We start from the raw sequence: 16,188 nt of genomic DNA, 5'->3' as shown, positions 1-16,188 counted from the left end.
TTCAAAGGCAGCAGAGATTTCCCAGGCAAATGTCTCTGTCTGTGACAGTGGCATCAGCTGGGAGTGTTTTTCACAGAGCATTGGCAGGGAGCTGTGTTGAGATGTCACATCATCACACAAGCAGGATTTAGGGAATAATCCATGGTGTCCCATCAGCAGCACCACGGGCTTGAGGCAGATGAAGGGAATGGCCTCCTCTCACTGGCAGCCAGGCAACAAAAGGGATGGAGCTGCACAGATGGGTTTCAACCCTAAATAGACTGGTCTTTTCAAACCAAGAGGGAGAGTGGTGGCTCCTCGTGCTAGAATCCTCCCTAGCCAAATATCACATTTGCAATCCTCAGCCTTTCCTTCAAGTTTAACTGGAAAAAAAAAATAAAGAGGAGAAAAGAGCAGAAAACAGGTTTTCTAGCAAATCCCTCTTTTGGGGCTGATGTTTTTAACCTCTAAAAAGGAAACAACTCCCACAGCCAGGTGAGATCCTGCCACACAAACACCACTGAGCAGATTCCAGTTTCAGTCCTGCTGGATGAAGGGACCTGGAGAAAACAAAGCAGGAAAGGTAAAAACTCAAAACCAGTTTGTTAAAGGTGGAGCTGCACCCTGACCCCACTCCTTTCCCAATTATCCATGGGGTTTGTCCTGAGCTTATCAACACCCAGCAGCAAGAGGAGCTCAGGGATGCTCTGGGAATTCAGCTTTGTTTACCAAACCTGGGAATTCTTCTCTAACAACCAGGAGAGGTTTTGATTTCCTTCCTTTTGGAGGACAGTTTGAAGAGCATCTCTTGTTCTCATGAGGGGTGAAAATTGCTCCTCCCTCACCATTTCTGCCTCTCAGAATGGGAAATCCAGGATTTCAGTGATGTCTTGTAACAGGGACAATGATTTCTCAAGCAGGGACAGAGAGATCTCCCAGACTTCTGCCCATTAATGATTTATTAATGCTGGTTCATGTGTGTTTATCCAAAATATGATCTCTGGGAGATTATTCTGCTTCAGACCCTTCATCTCCTGTGCTCTGGGTCCAAATTCTTCTCACCCCCCCACCCCTCCCAGATAAACTGCTACCACAGGTAATTCCAGCATAACTCCTGATGCTCTAATTCCTTTCTAAGGGAAAGGTTTATTTGGAAAATCTTATTGCTCCAAAACCAGCTCAGCATTTCTAAGTTCAGGTGCACAACTTGCAAATTACAAGTTTTTTACCTCCTCTCTGATGTGCTGAGCCTGAAAACAGCTCCTTGCAATCTTGGTGGGCTGAATTCTGTGAACCAGCATCTCCCCATGGAAATTTAATTTCAGCCCTTGCAGTGGGTCCTGGCAATGATTCTCTCCATTGCTGGAGAGAATTTCCCCAGGACAAGGACTAAGGTCATTATTTATGTTTTAATCCTCGTTCTTTCATTCTAAACATCATTCCTGGAGATTCATTTGCAAGCAAAGGCAGAAAAAAAAAAAAATAAAACCTCCAAAAATGAAACATTTCGCAGCCTAATGCTTTGATGTGATTTTTAATTAAAAAAATAATAACTGCCTAGAAATTTAGAAGACTTAAATGATTCAGAATATAAACCATTCTCTAGGTGTTAGAAAATACAGATACCTAATGCAAGGCCCTGGCTTTTGTAGGACAGTTTCACCTTTTATGAAACATCTTGCTGGAGCTGACAGCAGAAAAAGGAGATGGAGAGGGCTGGATATTAGTTTTTATTAAATCTGTCAATTTCTAAGTAATTAAGGAAGCATTTGATATAAACTGTACTTCTAAATCATGCTTTAATCTCTGTTATTTTGCCAAAATGGTTTCTTAGTGAGTCTTTATGCCTAAAAACCCCCCTGGGCATTTGCTCCCCATCTGTGGGATGATGGGGGGGCTGGGGGACTTTAGATCTTCTTTTGGCTGCTCCCACCTTGTCACCCAGAGAATAAACCTTCTGATAGATGGCAGTGCCAATAAAAAAGGTTAATATTTTTAAAAGCTAGATAGATCTTTGTTTATCTGCCATTTTGTGGCAGTCCTGCAGTTTCTGTTAGGAGGAGTTTGCCCATCCCTGGGTTGACTAATTGGTCTCTGAGCTATCCTTTGCAAAGGGGGCCATGCATCAACTTCTGCTTGACAAATTGTATGAAAAAAATAAATTAAAAACCACAAACAAAGCCAAAGAAATGGAGAAGTTCATATTAAACTATAACTAAATGTTCTGGTGAAATGGAATTTTACTGAGATCAGACCTGTCTTGAGTCACAGGAAAATTAATTAATTAGATTCTATTATGAAAGGATTATGATTTCTGCAGACATGATCTGGGGGGAACTGTTTAGTCTATATTAAAAAAAAAAAACAAAACAATTTTGATGATTTTTCATGGGCTACTCTGAATTTGAAGTTAGGGATTCAGATAATGTCAGGTTCTAGTAACTTGTAATGTAACCAGTGATGGTTTCACTGATGCTACAGATCAATGTCTTGGAGGAAATGAAAAACTCTGTTTGTCCCTGGATGCCTGGAAGTGTCCAAGGCCAGGCTGGACAGGGATATCCCCCCTGGGATAGGGGAAGGTGTCCCTGCCCATGGAAGGGGGTGGCACTGGATGAGCTTTAAGGTCCCTTCCAACCCTTCTGTGATTCTATGAAATCAGTAGGAGAGGACTGGGGTCGTTTTTAAAGCCCTGCTACCTGGTCTAATTAGGTGGGAATTAATTACTGTCTAATTGGTAAATATCTTTTACACCACAATCAATATCCTCCTCTTTCCCAGAATTTCCAGCATCTCAAATGCTCTAAACCCATACGAGATTCCCAAAGCAAAGAATTCAGATTCATGCACTAATATTTGATGGTGCTGGAATTGCCACAGAATCACCCAGGCTGGAAAAAACCCTCCAAGATATCGAGGCCAACCATGATCCCAGCACTGGCAAGGCCAGTACCAGAGAAATGCCACATCCAGGTGGTTTTTGAGCACTTCCAAGGGTGTGATTCCACCTCTCTGGGCAGGCTGTTCCAAGGTCTGACCACTCTTTAAATCACCATTTCCCTGTGAATTGCCTTAAAAGCCTGTGCTGTCAATAGCCCACAAAAGCTCTGATGTAAACCCTCAGGAAAATGAGGTGGAAAAGGGAGCCCTAACACAGCAAACTAATTGCTGGGATGTTTATGCATCAGCAGAAAACAAAACACATTTAGGGCAGTGATAACTCCATCTCTGCTGTCTGTGTGGCTCATCTGGAGGAGGCAATTCATCCCTGTCTGGCAAATATGGCAATTACTGTCCCAGCCCCATTACAGGCCTGGTCAGCAGGTCAGGCAGCTTGTCTTGTGAAATCTGCATCCTGATGGAGAAATCAGAGTTTAGAGCTGAGCGAGACAAAACCCTCCTGCAATAAAAACAATAATAATAATAACAATAAAAACTCTTCACTTCACATAAAGCCTGCGTGCCTAGCTAAGCTCTTTTTAGCCCAGGCTGACAATTATGGCTGGAACTATTTGGTGACTACTTATAAATTCATGGAATTGAAAGCTGGAAGGGTCTGGTGTGATTGTCTAATGCCATCTGCATAACTCAGGTCACAGAGCTCCTCGGGGAGATGTCAGCTCTGAGCCCTCAGCTCAGCAATATTTCATATCTTTCAGGAAAACAAACTGGCTGAGCTAAATGTTCCCAGGGATTCAGAGCATGCTTTTCCAAACACCCCCCATTAATACCAGGCAATCCCACCAGTCCAGATTCACAGCATCCTTGGGAGCTGCAAATAGGATCCAGCTTTTGCTGTGGGGGATAAAATAATTCCTGCTCCTGATTTATCCCACCTCCCTTCATAAGGAATGGGCAGAAATAGTCCTGGGTGGGGTTTGTGTCCTTTTCAGAGGTGCTTTGGTCTCATGGAAGGAATTGGAGATTAAATAAATTCTGCAGATGTGGGTTTCTGGGAGGGATTTGAGCTGGGCTCATACCTGGCTTGTATTCCCTTCTTCCCAGACTATTTCTGTTTCCAAAGGTATAAATAAGATCTTCAGGCAGGAAAGGATGTTTGGAGTTGCTGATTCAGGGAGTGACGGGCTGAAACAAGAAATAAAATAAATGTTAAACCTCACTTCACCTCTTTTTGGGACAAACACCTATAAAATCTGAGTGTCCTCTGGAGGAGATGAAGGAACAGGGGCATGAACTCTTGTGTTTACCTGCAACACGAGCCAAAAAGGTGATATTGTAACTCCTGGCTTTAAAGCAGGACATCCACAGCTCTCCTTGGGTAAAATCCCAAACTCTCCTCCTCACCTATTATTTTGGTGAGATTTGAACCTGCTCCTCATCTGGCTTGACAACACATCCCTAATTTCCTGCTCCCCATAAATGCTGAGGAAGCCTGTGCTGGGTGAGAGCTTTCCTCCACGCCTGCTGTTGGGTTAATAAACCAGGGGCAGGGATTGCTGCCTGGGGAGGAGGCAGGCTGTAATCCTGGGCCAGCAGAGGTGAAATTGCTCCTCCAGGACATCCATTATTGCCACCAGGCTGCACCCATGTGGGCAGGAGAGAGACAGACAGACAGATGTCACGGATCCAGAACAGCCTGGGAAAAGCTGTGCTTATAATTTTATGGTTCACCGGTGTGAAATGGAATCTGATAAATAAAAGAAATGTTCCCCACAGCCCCTTTGCTGTGCTGTGCAGAGCTGACAGGGCTGACAAATGCTGGGAGCTGGCAGCCAGGCTGGGGGTGAGCACACACAGGGATGGCTGAGCTCGAGGGGGATTCGGGATCAGCAGCATCTCTGCACATCCTGTGGATGCTGTGTGCTGGTTTGGCATTTATTTGCACTCACTCTCCCTCAAAACTTTCTCTGTGAGTTGATAGGACCAATTGGAGGCTAGTTTGGTTGTTAATAGCCTGGGAAACTCTTTTAGTCCCTATAAGTTGACAAGGGAAGACTCCTCTCCCTAAAATAAACTCAAAAAAATATTTTTAAGTTAGTAACAACTATAGTGCTTCCATATATTGTTATTAAGGAAAAAAAAAGAGAGTATAAAAGAGAAAAGGAAGAGTGGGCTAAAGGTTTTATTCTGAATTTATTGTTTCTTTATGTTGTAAATAAAGTTTTCTTTACCCCCTTTAGGTTTTAGACCTGCCTTGCTTTTACTCCAAACTCTCAGAAGCCACTGGCTTCTTTCTGGGATGAGGGTGAGACATGTTCAGGAAATTCCAAACTCTTTGAAGCCACTGGCTTCTTTTTGGGATGAGAGTGAGACATGGATAGAGGGGTTTAGGAAAGTCCAAACTTTTTGAAGCCACTGGCTTCTTTTAGGAATGAGGGTAACACATGGATAAAGGGGTTCAGGAGATCCCAAACTCTTTAAAGCCACTGGCTTCTTTTTGGGATGAGGGTGAGACAAGGATAAAGGGGTTCAGGAGATCCCAAACTCTTTAAGCCACTGACTTCTTTTTGTGATGAGAGTGAGACACAGAATAAGGGGTTCAGGAGGGCCAGCAGTGTCCTGCCAAGAGGCAGAAGTGTCACCTGCTTGTGAGCCAGCCCTGCAGGGAGGAGCTGGGGCTGCCCCAGCAGGGTGGAAGCTTTGCCCTCCCAGCTGCTGGAGGTGGAGGAGAGGAGAGAATCCTTTGAGCTGCACAGGGTGTCTCGTGTTTCAGAGGTGCTCTCTGAGCACCTGGCACTGCTCCTTGCTCTTGTTTCTGCCCCCTTGTAACACGCCAAGCACGGCTCCCTCCTTTGTGGCCAGGGACAAAAGGGTATTTGGGGCCTGTATTATTTGGGATTTTTTGTGGTGAGCACTGTGAAATGCACCTGAGCAAATCCCCCAGCCCAAAGCCTTTTGTAAGGGATGCCCAGGAGGGAGGCAGGTGTAACCAGAGCCCTGGAGTGCCTTTGATCTGTGAGGGGCAGGGCTCCTTTAAGGTGCCTTATCCTGCTCTCATTCAGGGTGCCAGTTTGGGAACCACCTGGATGGAGCTGCCAAGGGCTTCGTGGGGTCTCTTGGGTCTCTGTGCTTTGTGCCAAGGCCAGCTGGCAGCGTTGATCCTGTAGTTATAAAAAAAAAACCATCCGAGCCCCTGTCCCTGCCCCTCTGGACATCACTCCTGCTCAGCAGCAGCTTCTCTGAACTCAGGGCTTGGCAGTGAGGAGCTGAAACAGGATCTCCCTGCTTCATACAGCACCAAAATCAAATTGGAATAGTTCTCTGCAGGGACAAAAGTTCTGTTTCTCTGCAGAGCTGTTTTTTTCCCCCCCAAGAAATCCGGGCGCCGGGTCTGCGGCTCCATGAAAAGAGAGGTGCAGTGGGACTCTCATCTTTCTGCTTTGGCTGGAGAGGAATGTGAAAAAATTCACCAGGGTGCAAATGAGACTAATTGGAGAAATAAGAACCTTGTGTGCTGCTGCACAAGCTCAGGGGTCGTGCAGAGGCCTGAGTTTAGGGTTGTTACCAGGAGTCAGGAGATCTTTACAAATCCACAGTGCCCAGGTTGATCCTGTCTAACTTTGGGATCTTCACCAGGAATTTTGGTGTAAATCTACAATAAACAGGTACTGGTTAATGAATGGCTCTTCTGAGGGTGACCTTGCACACCTGAGACCTGAATTATCCTGCATCTAAAATCCTGGGGAGTACATTCATGGTTTAGGAGCATCCAGCCTCCCCTAATGATTCCTGAGGGCTAGAAGGGGTAATGTTAAGGAGTGTTGAATCAATCTGAAGCTCATGATTTGGGCCAAATGACATCTGGGCATTATGGTTTTATGAAAAATAGGATTTTTTCAACCTGTGAGGAAATAGGTGATCCATTCTTGAAGGAAATAATGAAGTTTTCTTTGTGGATGCCCTGTCTTTACCTTTCCACACAGTGCTTGAGACAACTCCACAGCCTGTTCCTATTAGAAAAAAACGTCCCAAACCCTAAAAATAGCATGAAGAGATCTCTGAAAATACTTAATGCTTGGCAGCTCTCAAAGAGCCTGAGGGTTTTCCTAGTAGTATTCTCCAGGGATCAATATTGGGCCCAAATCTATTGAAAACTTCCATGAATGAGCAGGAGGATGATATTAAATCCCACAGATAAAATATTCAGAGGAGCAATGATTAGCTCAGCATTAACCACCACAGCAGCTGGGCAACTTTGGCTCCCTCAGACAAGGCAAACACAAACTTTGCTGTGTCACAGGAAGGAATTTAGGTCAGGCTGGGAAGTGGAGACATGTCCTAGAAAGCAATGACTGAAATGGATGTTTCTTCACATCTTTCTAAAGAGTTTTTTTTCCTCATCTGGCCTGTAGAAGCAGGTTGACATCATCCTGTACCCTTGGAGGAGTGCAGGAGATTGGGAGAGATGTAGTCATGCTCTGTGGCCAGATAGGAAAAAAAGGACTAAAGACCCACAATTTATTTTTTATATATATATATATATATTTTTTTTTTTTTTTTTTAATTTTTTTTTTAGGAAGTGGGAATGTCCTCACTGGGTTTGAAAGCATCTCAGGATTAATTTATCAGTAGAAAGGTTGAGGGATAACTAGATCAAGATCTCTGAGCATCTTCACAGGGTGAAAACAGCAGGTTAAAGGGTTTTACAAGCTGGGAAAGAAAACCAAAATAAAGATCAGTGGTTGGAAGCCAAAGCCTGGTGAGTTCACATGGAAAGTAAGGTGTGCCACAAGCTTTTTATGGTGTGAGTGATTAGCTGCTGGAACATTTGGAGGATTCTCCCTTTCCTGGTATCTTCACATCCCAATGGGAGGTCTTTAGGAGAAGAACCCAAATTTATTATCCATCACATTTCTAAGGCAAGATGCTTCAGCCAAACCCAGATTATCTGGTTGAGCCTAAGAGGAGGTGGGTAGTGGCCTGTGATGTACAGGAGGTGAGGACAGATGATGTAGTGGTCCCTTCTGATCTCAAAAGTTATGCATTTATATGATCCCTGAATTAGATATCCTTGGGCTTTCATTTTATGGCAAGATGAATGCCTGGGAAAGCTGGGCCAACACGTAGTGCTTCATGCCCTGAAATATGGGATGGAGCAGCCCTCAGTGCACTCAGCAGGAATTCTGCATTTCCAACCCCCTTTGTGAGTTAAAACCACACTGAGAGCTTTGCTGGAATCTTCTTCCCTCCAATTCCAGGCTGAAACAAACAGCAGGGATATCTGAAGACAAATGGATGTGCCCCAAAATAATGTCCTGCTCCTCAGCCTCTTTTGGCAGCACTAATTACCCCCCAAAAAAAACCATGAGGGCTCCCAGCTGAGCAGGGAGTGCTGTCTGCTTTCCTCTCCTTCAATAAACAGAAATTTAAGGGCTTATGAAGAGCCTGCTTCACATTTCCTCCCTGAATCCTGCTTAAAACTTGAGTGGAATCCTCAGGAGGGCTGCTGGTGGTGAGAGCCCTGAAAACCCCAATTTTGGGGCTGTGGGTGTGTTTGCTCAGGGACAGCTGCAAGCAAACCTTATCATGGCTGTCCCTGCCTGGCATGTGAAGGTTTTGGGCTGCAGATTAACCAGTGTGAGCTCAGAGCTCCCCAGCTGATGTTATCACTCTGATGGATGCTGCCTGTGGAGCTCCTGTCAGAGAGATTTGGGGGCACTGCATGGAAAATGAGGTGTAAAAGGAGAGGATATAATGACAGGAGGAGAAAACTTGGAGTGGGGTGTGTGTGAGGGTGTCTGGGAGCAATCCAAATCCCCTTTTTGGGGCAAGCAATGTGGGATCTGGGGAGCTGTGTGAAGATCAGCCACTCAGCTAGAAGATAAATCAAGTTTTATGAGTTATCTGCCCCTGATGAAACAATCACAGGTCAACCAGACCTGTTGTTTTTGTCACCTGGGATGAGCCTGAGGGATGTGGGCAGCCCTGGGAGGTGACACCCTGCTAAAGGCAGTGGTTTAATGGTTTTTGGTGAAATCACAGCCTGAGAGCCCAGGGAGGGCACAAGGTGGTGAAGAGTACAGAGATAACCTTGGTCACCATGTAACCTCTCTTTTATCCAAGGAAAAGGGCAAAAATATTTTTTAAAAGGGTAAACAAATGGTTAAAAGAGGAAGGATGAGCACAAGGAGAAGCTGAGAGAGCTGGGAAAGGGAGAAAAGGAGACTCAGGGGGATTTTGTGGCTCTGCACAAGTCCCTGACAGGAGGGGACAGCTGGGACAGGATGAAACAGCCTCAAGTTGTACCAGGTGAGGTTTAATTTGGATTTTAGGGGATATTTGTTCATGGAAAGGGAACAGACTGGAACCACCACCCCTGGAAATGCTCCAGAGCTGTTTGGATGTGGCACCTGGGGACGTGGCCAGTGGTGGCCTTGGCAGGGCTGGCTTGGCCTGGATGGTCTTGGAGGGCTTTTCCAACCTTAATTGTTGGGAATGATGAACCAGGAAAACCTTATAAATATGAGTGCTTAGCAAAAGATTTTGAAACCATAAGGGAGATAGAAATGATAGCAGGTTTTGACTGAGAGCAACCATGTGAATGCTTGAAGCCTCTTCCCTTTGTTTAAACAATGCCAAATGCCAGAAATACCAAAGAAGCAAGCAGACATCCTCTTCATGTATGACAAGAAAGGTTTGAAATAAGTTTCTAGAGATAAGAAAGCAGTTAAATATGATAATATAGCGATTCCTATAGCTTGCATGCAAATGTTAGAGAATTTGTATCTTGTATTAGATTGGTTAGTGGAAATTAGAATGTTCAGCATAGAAGATTTATTGTGTTGTAAATGGGAAAATCTCTCTCTTACTTCTCCCACCACTCTCTTACCCACAACAGAGAGTCTCACACTTAGTGATTCTGTGATCAGAGGTATTTTCCATGTGGGAGGTGACTCAAGAGGCAGGAGCTCCTCAGGGTGAGCTGGGGTACATGGAGAGGTTGGCAAACTTGGGAGAGGCAGGAGGGGATGGATAGGAGCTGACTGCTCAACACCTCTGCAAACACGAGAATTACAGGGCATGAAATTAAACTGTTGAGAAATCAAGTCCTGAACAAATGCAAGCAAGGTGATTCCTTTGAGCTGTGGGCTCTGGATCTGTGAAAATCCCTGGCAAAGCGTGCTGTGGATGCAACAATGCAATTTCAAGGATAAACCAGAGCAAACAAACAAACAAACAAATAAATAAATAAATAGCTCTTTGGGTTATGATGGAGACAAGATGCAGAAGTTCTCCTGAATGAAAATAGCCAAAGGCTGGGCAGATGCTGGGATATAAATGTGTTTATGTGTTCATGCTTTCTTTCATGGCTGAAGGAACTGGGATATGTGGGGTGTTGGTCCCAGCCAGTACAGCTGCTTCTATGTGGAATTATGGAGGAATAAAAATCTGATTGTAGCTGAAAAAGGGGCATTTATCAAATTCCTGATAGTGCTGGCAGGGATTGTGTCCTGCACAAGAGAATTTGACCAACACAGTCCTTCAGGAACTGCCTGGGTCAGGAGTGGTGGAGCCAGAAACCTGGGAGAGGGTCAGGATGCTGGGGGAGAGAGAGGAGGCGAAGTTCCTCCAGGAAATTGGATGAGGATGAGGATTAGGATGGAACTTCACAGCCCAGGCAGATATTAAATGTGGAAATAAGGGATTTGCAGTGGTGGCAGGATTGAAGTGATGGGAATGGACACAATGGGATGCCTGAGAGAGCTGCTGAGGAGAAGATGCTCACTGATAACAGGATAAGGATCCCTTCCCATGATGGGTGTTGGAACCAGATGAGCCCTAAAGTCCCTTCCAACCCCAGTCTTTCTCTGATTCTGTGATGGGAACATCTGGAAAGCACCATCACCAGCAGAAACAACTCTAAACTTCTCCCTGTGTGTTTTAACTGTTCAGGCTCCACCAGGAGCCTTCAAGGGATGCTGGGCTTTGACAAACTCATTGCAGTGGCATGAATTCCTTCACAGGTCCCAATTAAATCTATTTATAGCCTTTTTGGAGCCTAGGTAACAATCTTTCCCTTGCTCAGCAGCCATGCTCCAGTGGCCACACAGGCACCAGCTCTCATTAAGCCTGGGCTGGCCCTGCATTAATTGTGACATGAGTATTTTTATTTTTTCTTTTTTAAAGGCTTTTGAACACAAATGTTTAGCCAAACCTCATTTGTTTCACAGTTTACAGAGTGAAACACTTGACCAGGGGATCAGGATTTAATGCAAACAGGGCAGGGGGGATGTGAAGCTACCTGGATGCAGCAGGGAGAAACAAGGATGGAATGCTGCAGGCAGAGGAAATCAGCCAGAGCTGATGGTTTGCAGGGTGGGGAAGAAGGTGGTTGGTTTGGGTAAAATCACTTCTCTCTCATTCCACACCTCTGAGCTGGTGAACTCTGATTTTTACCAGGAAATGTAAAGATCTCCCTGCCTTGTGCCAATGGGATGCAATCCCAGCTGAGGAAGGAAGGGTTTGGCAGTCTTGGTAAGGGAAAAATGAGTGAATTTGGTGGAAAGCTGAACTGAAACCTCTGAGTGTGTTGAAACACTTTATAACCTCCAGAAGTCCAACCACAGTCCCAGCAGGATGCTGTGTCCCCTGCTCCTCCTGGAGTGATGTTTTTGGGAGGGGAGTCACTACAGAGAGGAGGAATTCTTTGAAGAAGGGACAGGACTGGGTGGAGGCTGAGCAGTTGTAAGGGAAAAACTGGGAACCTGCCAAACCTTTAAGAGAAAGACTGAGATAATCTTTGTTATCTGTCTGTTCCCTTGTAAATAAAGCCAGAAGAGAGAGCAGGGATGAGGTTGGTGTGACAGAGCAGATGGGGAGAGGCTCTTGCTCAAACACAGCCCCTGTCACCACACAAGAGTTCTGCAATGGTTTACAAGCCATGGAACCCAGGGGATTTCCTACAGCACTCTCCAAGAGAATAAAGAGAATATATTTTGTATTGTGACTCATTATTCTGGTGCTGTGATTAGGAAGAGGGGAGGCCTGACCATATTTGAGGATTGTTCTCAGTGACAAAATTTGAGGAAGAGCAGAAAATGAAGTGTGGAGTCACCTCAGCCAGTGACTGTGGTGTACATTATAAATGTACACCTGACCTGGCTGCCCAGACTCTTTTTTTTTATTCAGTGAACAGACACAGGCACATCCAGGGTGTGATTTATCTCATCCCTGCTTGACATCTAAAACAGAGAGCAGACAAATCCTGCCCTGCAAAAGGTCTCTCCTTCTACAGAGCACGAGTTTCTAGCTTAGAATTAGACTCTGATGGTGCAGGCAGAGTTTAGTGAGAAGGCAAAGCCCTCACTTTTCACCCCTGCCATGACAGAGCTGCTCCCTACAAGCTGCCAGACTGACAGACTGGATAGATCAGAAATGAAGCCCAGCATGGTTTACATAGAAAACCCCTGATTTGAGGGGTTTTCTGAGCCAGCTGCAGGGCAGGGTCCTGCCAAGGGAGGTATGAAGAGAAGAACTGCACTGCAAGGTATGCAAAGCAAATTTCCCAATCTCATCCTGAGAGCTGCCAACACTCAGCCCCACCTCAAAGTTTCCTGGAGCTGTTGCCACAGAGGTTGTGGGCATCAAATATTTCTGCTCCTCTTCTTGCTGTGCCTCTTTTGGTGTGCTTGGGGATTTGCTCTGGCAGTGCCAGGGTGGAGAAATCTCCAACAAAGGTGCCCAGAACAGAGACAGGAGAGGAGGAGGAGCAGCAGACACACAACTGGAGGTTGGTGAACAAAGATATTTGATCAGGTAATTTATCCTGCCACGTAGCAGGACACTGACCCCCACTTTAATTATTGTGTCATTTGTCCTTGACAGCTACTGCTGCTTCCAATTAACGCTCTTAATTAAAGCCCCCAGTTTTCCAGGGATGTTAGCATGGATTTACTGGGAAGAGGGCTGCAATGAAGAGGCAGAGCTTGCAGGTGTCTGATGAGAAATGACATTCCCTGTCCCAGTGGGGCTGACAGGTTATGTGCTTATCCTGCAGAAGTGGATCAAACCCAGATCCCCATCTCTGTCCCACAGGAGCAGCTCCTCTCCCACCCCTCTGACACCTCCCTGTGTGTGATTCCTGATTCTCACCAGGGTAAATAATGTGCTTCATCTCCCTGGGCATTGCTTCCCCCTGCTCCTGCTTTTTTACTGGGTCTGTAGGTCAGGTAGTAAGGCACAGGATATCAAACATGACAGAGTCTCTTTGTCCATAACTCAGGCCAGAATAAAATCAGAATTTTGGGATGCTGTGCAGGTGACTGAACACCCTCACTGACTGTAAAAGGTGCAGAAGTGCTTCAACCTGTGGTTCTTTCAGCAGTTTTTTTTTCCTTCCTCTATTTAATAAACTGTATTATCATGAACACTCTATTCAGGGCTTTGAAATCAAATAAGCTCCACTCTTAATCTTCCTGCAGTTTTTTGGGGCTGGCTGAGCCTCCAGAGATAGGAGCATTCACAGAACCCACATGGCTTGACAGAGCCACTGTTCAGTGTTTTGGAAATGTATCTTTTGACTGTTGGGAAGGAAATTGGCTACTTAAGATGCCTTTTTGTACATTTTAATTAACTTGGTCCATCAGACTGAATAAATCCTGCTGCTGTATTAACATCCAATTATAACAACAGAGATTGAGCAATGATTCAGGTTTTGACCAGAATGTTGGCAGTTTAAGGGGGGAAAGAAGTGATGTATATTGAAATAAAAAAGTCAAAAATGGGAGCCAGAAAATTGTGACTGAGCACATAGCAGGAGCTTTTGTGAATATATAATGGCAGAAGCAGGAGCCAAATTTCTAACAGGATTAGCTGTTACTGTCTATCAGATCCAAAAAACTCAATCATTTTGTTTTAAATGACTTTTTGTAACTCATTCATACTAGAAATAGGGAGGGGAAGAGGCACTGGGAGCTGGAGAATCTGCAGTTTGGGGTTTAGGCAGGATCAGGGGTGAGGTGTTGTGTGAAACACCCTGAAGGAGCAGTTGAGCTCTGAACCATCAGCACTTTGCAGGTTTTACTAAGTTTTTAAGATGTCCTTGTGAGCCAGAAACTGGTGAATGATTTCTTTGGGGACCAGTGAATGTGTTGATGAGGTGAAATATCACTTCCAATCCTGCTGCAGCCATGGCAGCTGGGCCTGCTCATTGTTCCCTTTCTGCCCTTGAGAAGACACCAGATTCCCCTTCCCCTTGTCCAGCCCTGCTCTGGGGTCACATCTCACCTGGCTCAGAGATCAGCTGTGCTCTGCTCTGCCATGGGCACATCTTGGAATCACAGCAGCTCCTGGATGCCCACCAGGGCTGTGGACAGACATCAAAAGGGACATTGCCTTCATATCTTCAATATTCCAATGGACCCAGAGCCTGAATATATTGTAATTAATAACCTGGTGCTCACTGAGCACCTGAGCTTCCTCCTCAAGCTTGCTCAGGTGCCATAAACACCTTCAGAGACACTGAGACAGCTCCTCCTTCTGCTGCTGAGACCTCCAGCTCCAGCCCTCCTTGATAAAATGGGGATGTGTGGGGATGGAATCAGGGAATATCCTGAGCTGGAAGGACCTGTGAGGATCATCCAGTCCAGCTCCACCCCAACAATCCCACCCTGGGCATCCCTCAGAACTTTGTCCAAATGCTCCTGGAGCTCTGGGAGCCTTGGGAATGTGCCTGGTCACCACCTCTGGGGAAGAACCTTTTCTAAATATATATCCTATATTTTCCTAATATATGGGATATAAGCCCTGAGAACAGCAGCAATCTGTTCTGACATCCATACATTGATTGCTCTGCCACACTGAGGCTAAAATATCAGTGATGCTGTGCCCACTGCAGGAATATTAATTACTCCAAACTGGCTCCTAGTGCCCCAAAATGAAGGACACTTTCCTTTTCTAATCCTGCTGAACCCCTGGTTACATCTGGACAGAACACTCAGGCACGTGGTGGATTCTTGGAGTTGTCCTGTGCAGGGTAAAGATTGAAATGATCCTTGTGGATCCCTTCCAGCTCAGGGTATTCCAGGATTCTGTGATATTTGCTGCAAAATGTTGAATCCAGGTTTCACTCCCACAAAGAATCAGGGGGAGGGACTTTCACCAAAGCTGGAAAATAACCTTGGAGAGTTTGATGGAGAAGAGGTGGAAGGACTAACCACAGCCTAGTTAGTTAGTTAGTTAGTTAGTTAGTTAGTTAGTTAGTTAGTTAGTTAGTTAGTTGTTAGATTTCCACCTCCAGTCCCTTCATCCAGGGCTCTGTAACTGCATGGAGTGCATGGATTTCCCTTTTGCTGATATTTTAGTGGCAGCACAAACAGCTGGCTGCTCTCTGCAGCAACACAGCTCTCAAACCCTTCAACCTGGAAAGCTGAGCTGAATTAATTACAGTTTATGCTCCCAAAAAAAGGAAAATAAGACCTCTGATGTGCTTTATTTGCTTGATGTTCTCCCTCCTTTCAGCAGACGACCCTTAGGTGGCTTTTCTTTCAACTCCTTTGTTTTTTGTGGTTTCTTTCTGCATTAATTGGAAGGTCTGACACTTCCAGCCCAAGACATTTATCAGCATGGTACAGTTTTAATTAATCTCACAATAAAGCTGCTGGGGTGAGCTCATAAAAAGGACTTTTAGGGCAGGAATAATGCACATGGTGACACAGGACACACTGGTGGGATTGGCAGGATTTGGGATGGGGGAAGATCAGGGCACATCCCTGTGGGCTCTGGGACAAGCCAAGTGTGCTCCTAAAAACAACACATATCCCTCAAAATAGACCCAAACACACTGGAAAGAAAATATTTCTCCAATGATGGAGATCTGGGTTCCCAGTAGGTTCCTCCTGCCACTGGAATGAGCTTGGATATCCTTTGATGGCTAATTAACTAATAATAATAAAACATACAGAGACCACCTTTTATCTACTCTTTTTAGAACAATTTGCCAAGAAATGACAAATTTCAGTCCTTCAGGACTTCTTTCTTGTACCTGTATCAGAGCCACAGGTGGATTTTCACTCTGAACATTCAAACCAGGATCACCAGGTGTTGGAAAAGTTCATTTTTCTGATCTAAACTTCTTAACCAAGGCTCACTTCGATCAGACAGGTGCAGACTGGCTCAGAAATGGGGTTGGATGGAACTATCTAGAGCTAATGAGGATAAATCAAGCAGCACCATATGTCAAACTGAGGGTGGTTTGGGTGGGAACTGCAGAGCCAAACCCAACTGTGCTCACAAAATTCTAATTACCAG

General features: G+C 45.2%; 1 protein-coding gene across 2 annotated transcripts in view; it reads left to right on the top strand.

Moving 5' to 3' along the window:
- The window catches only part of PLXNA4 (plexin A4), a 435,362-nt gene that overhangs the window by 257,903 nt on the left and 161,271 nt on the right, over positions 1 to 16,188 (top strand). The window lies entirely within an intron of this gene.

Source organism: Oenanthe melanoleuca, chromosome 1A (assembly GCF_029582105.1).
Source record: "Oenanthe melanoleuca isolate GR-GAL-2019-014 chromosome 1A, OMel1.0, whole genome shotgun sequence".
In the NCBI taxonomy this organism is placed as follows: Eukaryota; Metazoa; Chordata; class Aves; order Passeriformes; family Muscicapidae; genus Oenanthe; species Oenanthe melanoleuca.
This window is presented reverse-complemented; position numbering and strand designations above follow the sequence as displayed.